The sequence below is a fragment of the Pinus tabuliformis genome, chromosome 7 (genome assembly GCF_031772625.1).
Source record: "Pinus tabuliformis cultivar Carrire ecotype Pingquan chromosome 7, CPIR1, whole genome shotgun sequence".
Lineage (NCBI taxonomy): Eukaryota > Viridiplantae > Streptophyta > Pinopsida > Pinales > Pinaceae > Pinus > Pinus tabuliformis.
The window spans coordinates 194547516-194563918 of NC_142293.1; positions in this window are offsets into that span (position 1 = coordinate 194547516).

Below are 16403 nucleotides of genomic sequence, written 5' to 3' on the forward strand. Positions count from 1 at the left end.
GCTAGTGAGCCTGGACAGTACCTTGGTGGAGTTTCCTACTTCACATCTCTATGTAGGAAGCCTTTGTCTTCTTTCACATTTATTTATTTATGTAAAGAGAACTATGCATTGAAACTTATTTATTTTGTGGCATAATAGGAATGTCGACTTATTGATAGTAGGAGAGGTTGTTCCTTTAGAGAAGCATATAAATACCTATTATTTAGGTTTCCTCATTTAGATTTTCCCCTTCTACATTTCTACTAGTTGGATAAGATTGAAAACACCAAAGAAGAAAAGTGAGTATACACATGATATTCCTAGACTCGACAAAGGTTCATCGTTGGACAAAATATCTCCTTACGGACGGGTCATTTTTTTGGTCAGAACTTGATCAACCAAAGATAAAACCAATTACAAGGAAGACAGACAGAGGACTAGCCAAGTGCAATAGTATCACAAGACTCTTTGAACTTTAGCCACAAACGCATTCTAAAGCCACAATGGAACAAGGCACACTTTTATTTTCATGATAAAATACAAAAAGGAATATTAGAAAAGGAAAAAAGAAAACACAGAACCTGAGAAAAAAATAAAAAGACAAGAGAAAAAAATGAATTAAGAAAACATGATGTAAAACTAGAATAAGAAAACCAGAAAAAACTATAGGGAACAGATGCAACATTAGTGCAAGGAAATAAAACTAATATGCAACTAATACTACTCCTAGCCTATTAGCTAGGAGGTCGGGATCACGTATAATAAAATTTCCAGTGAAATCACCATAGTCGTTCCTGACCTACCTCCACAAAGATATGAACGATTAAATCATATATACATAAATGTGCAACAGAAGATACAAAAACTTTAAAAACATGCACAAGCAAAGGAAGGTCTTTCTTGTAGGTGGAAAGGTGTGTCACAACCACTACTTTTATCTAATCTTCATGCTTACTTTTTTGATGAATAATTTTTTTTAACAAACCTCAAAAGCCTCTTGGAGGTGTGCCCTCATCTACACTGACCTTCTTAGCAAGTGTAAGGGAGGATTGAGGCTTGTTGTTTTCAATAAAGATTTCCAAGTAAGATTGATCTAGCCATTCGGCGATTCCATCGTAAAATTCATAATGTTACTCTTGGAAACCTGGTGATCTTTGAACAAATGAATTTCTGATTCAAGAAGTGGGATCACGATGGGAATATGGTAAGGGAAAGTAGATCTGATAAGTCTCAGCATTCATGCCAAGACAGTGAGGACATGTCCTGACCATCAACAAAGGCTGAAGTGCCTCACCTACTTGAAAATATACAAATAGAGAGATGTTCAACAATGAAGATCAAAGAGTGCGAAATAACTCTCATTGGATATGATCATGGGAAAATGATAACTCGAATGACAGTCACCAAGGACAGATAAATGGTGAGATGAGCTAATTGAAACATTAGATTACTAGTTTGAAATAAACAAAGACAAATCAATTTGAATAATCTTGCGAATGCTCTGAACAGTCAAACTAATTTCCTTGTGAGTCAGATATGACAAACCACCTACCCAAGGAAAATTTTAAGGATGGAAAATTTTCTTGAAGTTTAAAAACATTGGCGAATCTCACTAATCCCTAATATGCAAACTATAAAAATTTTAATGATATATTTGCAAAATTATTCAAATTTATAATGATTTTATATATAGTCTCTATATAATGTTGGCGATTTTTAAGATAAAATAATTTTATATTCTAAAATTTGGGCGAATCATCTTTTATAAAAATTGGAAATTGGCGAATCATTTTTTGGAAAAATCATGGAAAATTAGCCCACTGGGCGAACATTAGCCCCTAAAATTTTCCATGCGTGACCTACCTTCAACTAGTGACATATTGTACACGCATCATAGTCATGAAAAGTGATAAGAGAAGATGCTAGCACTTGGAATGCATGAGACCAATTGAGGCATGGTGAATGGAGAAGAACCTAATTCGTGTGAAAACATTTACATTCATTATCACATAGGGAGATTTCTGGTGTGATGAGACAAAAAAATTTCAATATAAGATTCAGAAGAAGACCATGGAGCTAACCATTAAGGGAAAAATTCAATAAGTATGATTCTTATGAGCAATGATAGTCCTTGAGATGATCAACTTCACAGTTCCATGACCTCACGAGGGATGGAATTTCCAAACTCGTGTTTGATGTGAGAGATTTGCATGAAGAGGAATGAACTGTAATACATTATTGAATTTGGTTAGAAGTAAAATATTTAAAACTCGAAAGACTACACCCGAAATACCAAAACTTCCCACGTGGAAATCAACATCGAGTGAAACCATGCAGATAGACATATTTTGCGAGAGAAACCAGATGTGATTTAGTTAAGGGGGCTTACTAGAGTCGCGAGATATTGACATAACCATCAATAGTAGTTGAAGTTCCTCAAATCCCTGGCAGGTCATGGAACCTTCCATAATTGTAGAATCACATTTTGAAACTTAAATAAAATCAGTCATGGTTTGAGGGTAGTTGTTGTTGCTTATTTCAAAATTGCTCATTAGATGGTAGCCATCTCTATCATAGGTTTCACTGGATTTTTCAACTTTGACAATCAGATAACTCAATGAGAGAGGCTATTTTGATAGCACATCCAAAGATAAATGAATCAGTGAGATATCATGAGCAAGCTGATTTGAAAAATTTTCTTCATGCAAAAGAAGAGATGATGAGGGGTGGGAAGACTTCTCTATGATTTGACTATTTTCCATTTCACCACGGACGACCTCACCACCTTGTGCCAATCTAGGGGATAACTAATCAGATGAATAAACTGAAGAGCATGGTGTATCTCCATCACAAGTGGATGTGTTGTCAATGGTAGGACACAAGGGATAGTGAGGTGAAGGGGAAGTTTAATTATGAAAATATTCTTTGACCGAAATAGATTATAGATAATTAAAATATTCATGAGAAAGCGGAAGATGATATGATGTGCTTGGGCATTCGCCAAAGCATGCAGGAATGGAGTTATCAACATTCGAATGATTACTACCCAAGGTTGGGGGTTGATTGAAACAATTGATTGTACAAGATGTTTCGCCAAGATTAGTAGATTGAGAGTCATTCAAGAATGGAAACGCATTATTTTGATATGAAATATTTTGAAACAGAGAGGAAAAATTGATAGTGTCCTTACCTTTCTACTCCTTTACCTTTGAAATGTGACTACCTTGTGCCTAATTACAATTTGAGCCAACAACTTGAAAATCTAGAGAATGTGAAGAACTAGCTGATGGAGGAGATTGATCAAGCAAGTCATGGTACAAGGAGTCATGGCATGTAGATGATAGAGGATGGAGGATATCTAGATTCGAGACTCGAGTTATGAATGGTGACATCCTCTTGTAGAATGGTGGAGTGAGTCTTCATCATAGGCTTCATGATCCATTTTGGAATTTCATCCAATGAAGTAGGAGAAGAATGCGAAGATGGACGAGGGATTGGAATCACAGATTTCCCAATTTTATGATCAATGCAAGGAGGCCCCACATTGGGACTTGAAAAGGAGGAGGACAAGGAATAAAATGGGTAGTAGGCTTCTCCTCTGTGGTTTGAGGTGCCTCATGATTCACGAGAGTTGGAGAAGAAGGGAAAATAGGAGGTTTAGGCTCACTGTATAAAAAGACATGAACCAAGCTCTTAAACTCTTCTCTCAAGAGATGTGAGTTCAATTTTTTTTATAATTTCGCAGCAAAGGTGAAGGAACCGATCAAAATAATCCTGAACTAATTCATGAGGCTTCATTCTTAAATGAAATATTCTTTGGCAAACATCTTGGTGGTTATACTTGTCGAAGGCTTTATGAAGCTTCTTGGTACGATGAGCAAGCAAATGGATAGACGCAATGGGTAATGTATGACACCATTGACTAACACAACCTTCGAATGTGAGGGTGAATAATCTAGCCATGACATATTTGTAGTCTATTCTGTGACAAATACAAATATGGATAACTTGAAACAAATGTTCACAAAAATTTGATTCACCCTTACCATCGAACTTAAGTTCAGATATGTCATGAATAACTTCCGTAGGGATAATACAATTAAGATCTTGAGAAAAACATCATGGGATTATGATTTGTGCAAGAGACATTTAAGAGATTCAAACTAGAATCTACGAGCATATTCTATCGTATGGCCCTCCTTCTAGCACTAGAGATTTTGATGGTGTTGGATCTGCCAACATTCAGGGGATCTCCCTGATATGAGGTCCCAATTATACCTCACACCATTTGGTGTAGTAGTCCCATCTGGTATGATGGCTTGGTTTCCATATACTTAGAGATTTTTTTTGGCTCTTACTTTCATCACATGAGAGTGTGGTAAAGGTACCTTCAAAAAGCAAGGTGAGTATGTCTGGTGACTGTGCAATGTAACTATGTCTAGGTTCTCTTACTACAAAAGGGGGGAAATGTGAGCCTCTAAATGAGATCTAATAGTACCACCCAGGAAGAGATAAATATGAACTAGGAATTTTTGTCCAACATCCAACGGAATAGTCCACACCAGATGTGGCAGACATTAAAAACCAAGAACAAGGAAATGTCTATCTAGTATCCTACAGAGTAGCCCACAAGGATGAGACAACAATGACAACCATAACAACACATTTCCAATAAGTTAATCACTAAAACAACTGAAATAGTTCAACTATATTAGTACATGTGAAACAAACATAAAATATAAATGGTTAAAGAATAGTCTTACAAACATCCATAACTCATGCATGGAAAAGTGCTCGCCTGAGAAGGCCTCTGTATTAAGAAAAAGTTCCAAGGCACATATTTACATCATACATCAGTAGCCCCAGTAGTGGAACATTGTAGCCACTCCTTGCTCCTCAAAGAACTAATTGAAATTCTCTATGCTTTGTGGGAGGATCCAAGGTGAAAAGTCCTCTTCTCATACAATGAGGGGGTATATATAAGAAAGGGGTGATGCTTGACCCTTGTGACTCTTTGACTTCCATCATGACTTTTCAAATTCCTAAGACTTTTCAACTCACTTGACTCTTCATATTCATGTGTCCATTGTACTTCCACTTTATATTACTTTTGATTCATAATATACATGACTCATAATAGTGATGTGGCCTTTAAAAACTCATGACATGACTTGACATGACACTAATGACATGGACTAGCTTGCTAAGGTGAGAATTGCAAGCCATTATTGCTTTTGAGTGATAGATGTGTTCTTGGATGTGCTTTCTATTCTCCTTAACATAGCATGGTGGTGCGGGTCTTCAACGATCTTTGGTATTGAGAGGTAGTTGCATGCATGTGTTCCCTTTTCTTGTTCTTGACAAGCTCGTTTCCTCGTCCAGTGGCAAGTGAGTCTCTAGGCATGCTTCCATTCTACTTTTCCTTCTTCATCATCTCACCACAACTTGAGAGCATACATGTTCCTACAATTCACTAATGATGGGATGACATCAATCCGAAAACATCCTACTCTATGATGGTGCATTATCATCCATGGACTGAGCTCGGGACAGGTCATAGGCTAGGAGACAGGGCTAAGTGACTACGCATTGCATATTTCTAGCTGGCCAAGAGAAAGCTTGATCGTTGAGACTACGCAGAGTGTAGCTCAAGCCTGACTAAGGAAATTTTGAGCATATTCCTCACAGAGGAGAAAAATTGCGCAGTGCCACTGGGAGACAAGATTGCACAGTTTAAGTCAGCAATGGTTGGTAAAAGGTGAGGCCAAGGGATGTCACTTCTACGTAGTTTTCAGAGGCAAGGAGGACTGGATAGCAGAGAGGTATGTAAGCCAAAAGTGCACAGTTTTGGAGGAAAGTGAGCTCTGAGTGAGGGAGGACAATAGGGGACACTTCTACGCAGTTATGAAAGCCAAGGGAGGTTGGGCTCTCTACGCACTATGGGATTCCAACAGGAAAGGGAAAAGCTTTATGAGTGAAATTTTGAAATGCGTAGTTCAAGCTAGACTGAAAGGAACTGTTGCGCAATTCTCAAACTGAAGGAAGGAAGGTGAACTATGAAATTGCATAGTGCAACTTCCATGAAGGACAATGATTATGCACTGTGCAGTTCTAGTCACCAAGGTCACATCATTGAGGGCTAAGATTGCACAGTGCATAGTTTAGATGATGTCGAGTGATGTTGAGTTGCCCAGTCAGGAATATTTACGAAAATGGCTAAGTTTGAGGTAGAATATAGACTTCTGTTGAACTGAAACTGCGATCACACACTTAGCGTACTTCGACAACATCAAAACCAAAAACCATCAAAAGAAGAGAAGGCATTACCCTTTGAGTGGCTGTCTCACAACAAAAAACGATAAGTGTGACACTTGAGATAGACTTCGAGGATGACCATGACAACACATGTGTGATAGTGCTCAAGAATTAGTGTATGAGTGTGAAAGTTGTTTATATGGTTAAGAAAACTTGTATACACAAAGACCAATCTTCGAGACCACCAAAAAAAGGTTCGCAAACATGAAAAAATGGTAAAAAATGCCAAAATATGATTGTTGATCTAACAAGTAAAAGGGAGCAAGACACTTAGAGGAAACTCATGGAATGACTTTTATTTCTTGCGACCATGAAAGTCATTGAATACGTAATGATATGAAAATGATAAGAAATCCTTCATGCTACGCTAAGAGGTATATTTCAAAATATTTGTTGTGTTTTCCATACCTACTCTCTAAAGGGTTATGCATCAAATGGAGTCTTCATGTGATCCCGGTCTTCTATCATACTTTGGGTTCCTTGGTCTTTTTATCTTATAACTATCTTTTCTTCTCATCCCCATTAGTTCCATCTAGCATGTCCTCCTTCTTCATCACCTATCTTGTCATAACCTAGTAGAAATCATGTATCTCTATTCCACTTTTGACATGTCGACATCAGTCTGATAAACCCCTTGTCTAAGATGTTGCACCTAGGTTCATAAACTGGGATGGGACTGAGTGACGTTCCAGGGGAGAAGCCCCAGTGAATACGTAATTGCACACTTCAACTATCCAAGGGTCGAGCCTTATCATTGAGACTGTGTAGTGCATAGCTTAGGCTAGACTGGGGGGAATTTCTAAAAAGTCCTCACTGAGGGAAAGAATTTTGTAGTGGCCATTGAAAGAAATAATTTTGTAGTTTAGGAAAGTAGTGCCTGTTGTGGGATAAGGCCTTGGGAGGATACATCTATGTAGTTTCAAGAGGAAGGGTAAACTAGGCAGTTAAGATTCTTGAGGGATAAAACTATGCATTTTCTGGAGATAGTGGCTTCCGGCTGAGGGAAGGAAACTAGAGGAAGGATCTACGCAGTTTTGGATGCCACGAGAGGCTTGGCTTCCTATGCATTGTGAACTTATAGCAGGAAAGGAAAATCCTTAAGGGTTGTCGATGCAAAGTGCATGGTTCAGGAAATTTGGATGAGGATTGGTTGCTAGGAGTACTCCAGAATTTGGCTAAATGTGGGATCAGCGGGCCGATGTGAATAGTGATAGAACTTGACTATGATCACACACTTCAACACTTAGTGATACAACATAGACCATCTAGAACATATGAAAACATACTTCACTTAATGCAACAACCTTTGTGGAAGCTTATGACAAGTGTGGCTCTAATGATGGACTTTATGAGGATAAAGGTGACACTTGTGTACGAGTGTGGGAAACTTTGGAAGTGACTGCGGAACATGTATATATGATGAGAACAACCCATTTTCACAAATATTTCCCCTTGAATCAAAACATACTTCTCTTTGCATGACAAGCGATAATCCCCATGCTCGAAGATGACACATACTATGTAAAGATAAAATTATGAACGACACTTAAGATCAAAGAAGGGAGCTTGAAATCATCATCTTACTAATAAGTGCCTAAGTAACGAGTGATCATAGGATCCATAGTAGGCTCCAATATTTGAATGTAGGCCAAAATTTTGGAGGGTGTTGTAGTCACTACAAAATGACCTTAAGGAAATGGAATTGACATAAACACATCATAAAAACCTTCCACATCAGCTACATGACCCCTAAGAACCATCCCACCACTTCTAGTAACCAAAAACTGGTACCCACTAAGGATTTAGGCCACTTGACCCTTTGATTCTCCCATGATATGGACCTGACAACATCTAGGAGTTTTTGGACGTTCTGATGCCAAGGCATGCTAGTGTCTAGGGACTATTTTGTGCAATTTTCTGCCAACGTCCTCAGGATTTAAGCCATTTTTTTAGGCCCACAGACCAGGTCACTTCCCACAATTGAATGACATCTTCATAATAGTAAAATAACAGGGAAACAATGATGCAAAAGAAAATAGTTGAACAAGCCCTTAACTAGACCTCTACTGAGCATGATAGGCATTGTGTCAAACATATCACAAATATGTAATCTACACGTGTAAACAAAGTATTTAAGCACAATGATATCATACTTATCTAATAATCACTAAGAACCATTGTTCCCTCTAATCATTTGCTGCATTATCATCTATTAGGTCATAGATACATTGTCCATTCATTCACAAGTATAAACATGATGAGAGTCATACATAGCCACTCTCATAAAACACATATATAAACAACATAATAGTATATAAATACCAACCAAATCATAGCCATTTGATCCACATATAATTTAATATAATTCTCATAGAAACACAAGGATAAATACCTCTCGTTAATGATGCAAAATCCAAACCCGGGATGGTGTAAATTTTTCATAGGGCTACATTGTTCTTTGCTTTGATAATTGCGTTTCTTCATTAATACATTAAGTTCACCCCATATTATCATTACATTATTCATATATACACCATTATTTATTATCATATGCAATTATATAGAAATAAAAACATCAGCATCCTCAATGGAACAAAACATAAAGTAACATTAGAAGAAAAGCATGCAGACACATAAAGACGACATGATTGGTCTGAGATCATGGCAAAATCCACTATGGGGAAAACCATTGAAAATCTTCTTCTTCTTAGATCATAATCAAATGATTCAACAAAAGAGAGTACAATGATCCATAACTTCATCTATGCAACAAAAAAACTATGATATCGATGAAATGGATCTAATCATGCTTGAAATCAAAACCCTGATTCTAGGGACTATAGTATGTTGTCATTGAATGTAGACAATTGTTCGGTGCTACTTTCACTGTGTCAAACATTGTCAAATGCTGTGTGAAATCTTAGAAGTACTGAAATATCATCTCTGACTCCTGGACGATGGAAACAAGAGTTGTGTGAGCATCTATACCTAATCTGGATGCTCTCTATGAACTGAATGCCAATGTATATAGCATTATGGTTTCTCCCATACCATTCTAGGCATGTGTCTAGGGTCAAACGCACTAGATCTTCTTCAAAACCCTTAAACACTCTCTTCGATTTTCTATGTGTGCATCCGAGATGGCTTGGATGATCTCAATATCACTCTGTGCAATCATACAGACACCGATAGGTTTAGATTTTCCTATGAAACCCTGGAAACACTCATAAGCTTCTTTGACAGCGTTTATGAGTCTCTCGACACTCTCATAAGCTTCTATGATCCAAGTGGATATTGGTGGCCACCTTCCTATGCCAATTGGACCCTCACCATTGTTTTTTTTAGTTTCTTAGTTTCCTTAATTGTAGCAAAGTTTACTATTTTTTGTAGTTTTTTGGTTCCTGAACTTCTGGAGCCATTTTGAGCCCCTAAACGACATTTTTTTGGAAAAAATTATTCAAGGATTGCTATGAGAATTGTGTCAACCACTATATTCCTTAGAGAGATATTTCCAATGAGGTATCATCGCGTCAAACAAAGATAATATCAAAAATTTACAACCCTTGGATGTTGGCTACCCAACTAACCCCAATGGTGCCCATAAGCTCATGGTGTTACATCTCCTCGGGTTAGGGTTTTCATTTTTTAGGGTTTTCTCTTATTGTTCAATAATAAAAAGGCCCTCAATCCTTATTGTAACTCAGTTTAGAGGCATGTATCCACAACATTTCTTCTCATAGATAAGCTACCATCACCCAAGCTATCTTATTCCCATTCTGCTTGTAAGCACATTTCAGTATTTTTGTATTAGTGAAATGAAGAGTTTTTCTACTGCATGTCTGTTTTTATGATTATATATGTAAGTTGTTGCATTCCTATTTAAGTTAAGATCAGTTGTATCAGAGCAGTTATCTCTTTCTTTGTTTTTCTTTTCATATCCCCAACGAGGTCGGGTTATAAAGAGTTAGGGCTCTATCTAGTTGAACCATTGCAAGATCAACCTCGCAAAATTTGATGACCTCGTATAGAGGAAGAAAAGAAATATAAGGGAGCAGGAGATACTTTCAAAACATTGCTCAAGGAAGCCCTCAAGTAGTAGAGGGAGGTGATGATGGATAACTTTACCTAGATCCTTCGACAACTACCCATAGGTGATGCATCTTCATCCAATAGGCACTCTAGAGGCCCCACTACTTTTAAGGTACAATTTAACTTTGATATTCCCATATTTGAAGGTCTCATAGATGCAGAAGCTGTATATAAATGGTTAAATATGTTGGAAGTGTATTTTTTAGTTCATGACTTTTCCAATGAGAAAAATATTACTTTTACATTTCTCAAAGCTGCCTCACAAATCAAGGACTAGTGTGACACCTTTTGTGAACAAAAGGACAAGAGTGAACCCTCACTGTTTTCAGCCACACCCACCTGGAATTATTTCTTAGATGCCATCAAGGAACAAAATTATTGTGTCAGGAGGTATGAAGATAAATACATAAAGTGGACCACACTAGGCAGGGAAGGGACAAAGATGTGCCAAAGTTTACAAATACTATCCATACCCTTCATACAAATATGGGTATCGAGGATACTAAGTGAAATTTGGTGCTCAAGTATTAGAGTTGTCCACACAAGTACATCGAGGATCGGATAGAGTTCTTGGACATCTCATCGCTCAGCATGGAATATTGGTACACTCTAAGATTAAGCAGAAGTTTAAACAGAAGAAGTGGGACTTTGGATCTGTGAATCCCAAGCAAGGGAAAGTTGCACCTAAACCACAAAACAAAGGACCAAGCTAAGGTGGGGCTTCCCAGGACAACCCTACGAAGCCGCAAGGAAAGAACAACACCACAAAGGCAAATAAGGACACAGGGAAATGGTGTGAGTTCCATAACAACTCCACTCAAAATACAATTGACTATCGAGCCAAGCAGTCACTCGTGGTTGAGATGAAGGCTTTCGAATGAGACGTAGGTTCTGGCTCCGAATCAGAACCTGCAAGGGAACTAACAAATCGAAGCAGATCATTGATGTTCATCCTAGTGCCACCATGGCCACCAGAAATATCTAGAAAATGGAGCCCGAAGATCTAGAGGAGGGGAACGACTCTTCCACTTAGGGACGTGGGTGAAGAGTTCTCTGCTTCAGTTCATTGTAGACAGTGGTAGTTAAAAGAACCTCGTTTAAGTAGAGGTGATGAAGTGGTTGGGCCTAAAGACTACAACACATCTGCAATCGTGCACCATTGGGTGGCTTCACCAATGACAAGATGTTCTCATCAACCAACAGTGTTTCCTTCCCTACAACATCAAGCCCTTCAAGGATGAGGTACTGTGTGATGTTGCTCCTCTTGAATTTTCTGATGTATTGTTAGGACAACCATACTTGTGGAAGGGACATGTTGTATATGAGTCTAGACATTATTCTATGATTATTACTTTGGCTAATAAGTTGTACAGGATACCGGAGGTATCCCCCCCTACTTACATCTCTTTGACCACTACAAAGAAATGCAGTAATATCATTTCCCACACCAGGAAATTTGTTTTTCTTATGATTCTCCCCCAATTCAAGAAGAAGGTTGTGGCCACAACTTCTAGGTAGGGATCCTATGAACAACAATAGCAGATGGACAAGGTCATGGAGGACTACATGGATATTATTTCCTCCCCCATAGGGGTACCTCTACACTATCACGTCAAGCACTCCATTAATCTGACCCCAGGTGCGTCGTTGCCCAATGGACCGATCTATCGACACTCTGTTATGGAGAACGATGAGATCAAGCGACAAGTTCAAGAACAACTGCAAAAAGGTCACATCAGTCCAAACATATCACCTTGTGGGATCCTGATTGTATTGGTATAGAAGAAGGTTAGGAAGTGGAGGCTTTGTATTGTCTATCAAGCGTTGAACAAGATCACTGTCTAGATTAGGTACCCAATCTTGTGAATAGTTAGGCTTCTGGACTAGCTCAAAGGGGGGGAATATTTCAACAAGATTGACTTGAAGTCAATTTATCACCAGGTGCCTATCGAACCCTCCAATGTGTGGAATACTTCCTTTAAATCCAAGGACAACCTTTTCAAATGGTTGGTCATGCCATTCAAATTGACGAATGCCCCTGTAACCCTCATGAGATTGATGGATGACATCTTTTGACCCTTCACCAATGCATTGATGGTGGTGTATTTAGATGAAATATTTATCTTCAACCATAGTTGGGAAGAGCACCTCCACCATATTCGACAGGTCCTTCAAACCCTTCGACAACACAAGTTGTGTGCTAACTTAGAGGAATGCACCTTTGTCCTAACCTATGTTAATTATCTGGGGTACATCATTGATGAGCAGGGTGTGCATGTGGACCCATCAAAGATACAAGTCATTCAGGATTGGCTAGCCCAAACCACTCTAATAGAGCTCTGAGGCTTTTTTTATCTAGCGAATTTCTACCGTAGGTTTGTGTTGGGGTTCTCTCATATCACTTGGCCTTTAAGTTAATCACCAAGGGTGGAGAGAAAGCAAATTTCTTTCGGTTGAAAACCAAAAAACAAGTGTTATCTGAGTTGAAGAATCGCAAATGTTCTGCACCACTACCCACATTACTAGACCTGCAACAACCACTTGAGATTGAGACAGATGCCTACAACTATGCTATTGGTGTAGTTCTTACTTAGCATGGGCATCCAGTGTCTTTCCATAGTAAGACACTGTCAGACATAGTCTAAAAGTACGTGACTTACGACAAAGAAATGTATTCCATTCTCCATGCCTGTTTTCAATGGAAGCATTGCATTATGGGGAAGGAAATGGTCATCCACACATACCACCAACCTCTACAGTTCATATAGAAAAAAGGGATGTTTCATAATGATCGCCATCGGAAATGGTCCACCTATTTGCAGCAGTTCCATTTGAACACTAAGTATAAGAAAGGAAGCACCAATAATGTCATTGATTGCCTCAGCAGACCATCGGTCATGGCGATAATGACTGTGCTTGAATCCTGTGGGCACGAGACATCAGGATGGCTGCATCTTTACAACAATGATCCAGAATACGACATCATATACGAGACACTCCTGGAACGGAAGAAAGTTCCAAAATTTTAGCTTCAGGATTAACTTTTATGCCACTTGGGAAAAATTTGTTTTCCTTTAAGTGAGTGTGCCAAGATGATTTGGGAGGCACACTACAGTCGGGTCGCTGGAGATTTTAGAATAGAGAAAACAATAACGATATTGCAGAAGTCTTTTTATTGGCCAAAAGTTCGTCAGGATGTTGGGAAATACATTAGATCATGCACTACCTACACGATTTCTGAACCAACCATCAAGAAGAAAGGTGACTATCCTCCTCTAACTAGTCTTAGTCGGCCTTGGGAATTAGTCTCCATGGATTATATGTCGAGCCTTCCATACACTTAGCATGTCAATGATTATGTTTTCATGGTCGTCAACAGATTCTCTAAGATGGCCATCATGGCGGTTTACAAGAAGCGTATCACAGCAAATTCCACTGTCAATCTCTTCTTTAAGTGAGTGCAGGTACACTTTGGGATCCCATAGTCTATTATCTCAGATCGAGCTAGAATATTCCTCAGTGCATTTTGGTCAAGTGTCCCGTTGATGCTAGATGCAAAACTTATTAAGCCCACAACTTTCCATCCCAAAACTATTGTCCAAATAGAGGTTGCCAACAGGATGATCATACACATTCTGCACATGTACAACTCGAAGCATCCACGCACATGGGATGAAAATATCCCCTATATCCAACACAGCTATAACACGGCTCTCCACAACTCCACAGGGCACAACCCCTTTCAGGTAGGGCTGGGATTTCAGCCATTATGCCCCATTGATGTGTCCATACCATTTGTAGCCACTCTAGTAGTTTGTCTCACATGCATTTCGACGTTAAAATGGCTTACAACTTCATTGAGTGGATTCAACACATCCTCCAACAGGTCCATGATATATTGGATAGAGCTAATCCTAAGTACAAAAAATGCAATGATCAACATCGAGCGCCACACAAGTTCCAGGTGGGAGATTAGTTTTGGCTACATTTATAGAAGGAGTGCCATGCTGGACCTCACTATAAGATTCACCCTCTTTGATATGGGCCATACACCATCACCAAGGTCATTACTGATAATGCCTTCAAGCTCAACATCCCATCATTCCTTGGTCTGCAACCAGTGTTCAATCTAGATCACCTTCAACCATACTATCCACCATTGTTGGACACATCTAACATTGCAAAACAACTCACACCAATAAAGCTCAACCTAAATTGCATGGAGAAAACCACAACTAATCATATCATGGACACATAGATAAAGAACACTCAGCAATAAAGGATACAACTATATCAAGTTTTCAAAGCAGGCCAGCTCCTTCACCAAGGAAAATGGCTCACAAGGGACCAAGCTCACCATAAGTTTCCACATCTAATGGAGGAAGTCAATGCAATGGGGACCATTGCTTCCTAAGGGGGGAGGACTGATCCAAGTGGATATTGGTGGCCAACTTACTATTCCACTTGGACCCTCACCATTGCTTCTTTTAGTTTTTTAGTTTCCTTAATTATAGCACAGTTTACTATTTTTTGCAGTTTTTTGGGCCGTGAACTTCCAAAAGTTGTTTTGAGGCCCTAAATGTCAATTTTTTGGCAAAATTTCTCAGTGATTTCCATAGAAATTGCATCGATCGATGTAGTGCTTGGAGAGATCTTTCCAATGAGGTATTGTACATGTAAAACATAGACAATATGAACAAGTTACGACTGTGGGAAGTTGGTTTCCCAACTAACCCCAACGAGGCGAATAAAATCTTGGTGTTACATCTCCTCAGGTTAGGGTCTTAGTTATTTAGGGTTTTCTCTTATTGTTAAATAATAGAAATGCCCTTAAGCCTTGTTGTAACTCAGTTCAAAGGCATGTAGCTCCCACATCTCTTCTCATATATAAGCTACCATCACATGAGCTATCTTATTTCCATCCTATTTATAAGCATAAATCAATATTTTTCTATTAATGAAATGAAGTGTTTTTCCACTGCATCTCTGTGTTTATGATTATATTTGTAAGTTGTTGCATTCTTGTTTAAGTTTGGATCATTATGTGCTAGTGTTTATGGGTCTCTGGATGCTCTCATAAGCTTGTGTAATAGCATCCAAGGACTAATATACCAAGATCTATGTCAATGTATGATCCAGAAAACCCTAGATCCATGTGAGCTTCTCCCCTCAGATTTGAGATCCTCGTGCGAACTTTCCTCCCATAGACCTATGTGAACCACGATAATGAGAGAAGAGAAGATGGATTGATCAATTTGTCCACATGCGCTTGAGGTCTCTTCTATTTATAGGCTTTCCTGAGGGTCCACGTGGGTTTGATGTTGACATAAGTAGTTACACATCTCGCCACGGTCGACCCATTCCATAATACATGTATGAATAAAATAATTCAAAACTCAACTTTCGCTTATCCAAATAAGGTGATCTTTAGGTCAATTTTGGTCCTCCTAGAAAGCAGAATCTAATTCAATCATCATCTCGGTCATTTAAGATGTCTAATATGGAATTTGACCATAGTTTCAAAAAATAATAGATGGGACTACCATGTTCCACTCGACCATAAAATGGCTAAGCCAAATATCTCTTCATCCATTCACCCCCATGCCATATTCCAGGCACAAATGTGGGACTCAAACCAAAAGAACCTACCAAGCCATCCCGAGGTTAAACCACCTCACCCTCATCAATAGAAACCAGGCTTTATCGTAATCCATCTTGAATGACTAGGTCGACACAATAATAATGTAATAATAGGATTTAACATGATATCTACCACATCACTAGGCCAAACAAGCAAGGATGCCAACAGATCTCTCCACCCACACCATGAGGAATTTTCATCTCTCATAGTCTCTCAAGCTTTACCACAATGCACACCAGATCACTAGGCCCTAAATTGAGACCCACTTTCCAGCCTTTACTGCATATCCCAATGAGGGATGATTAAGCCAATGAAGAGAAATCCACATCTTAGCTTTACTGTATATTATGCCATTGATCGACAAGGATTCCTAGGCCCA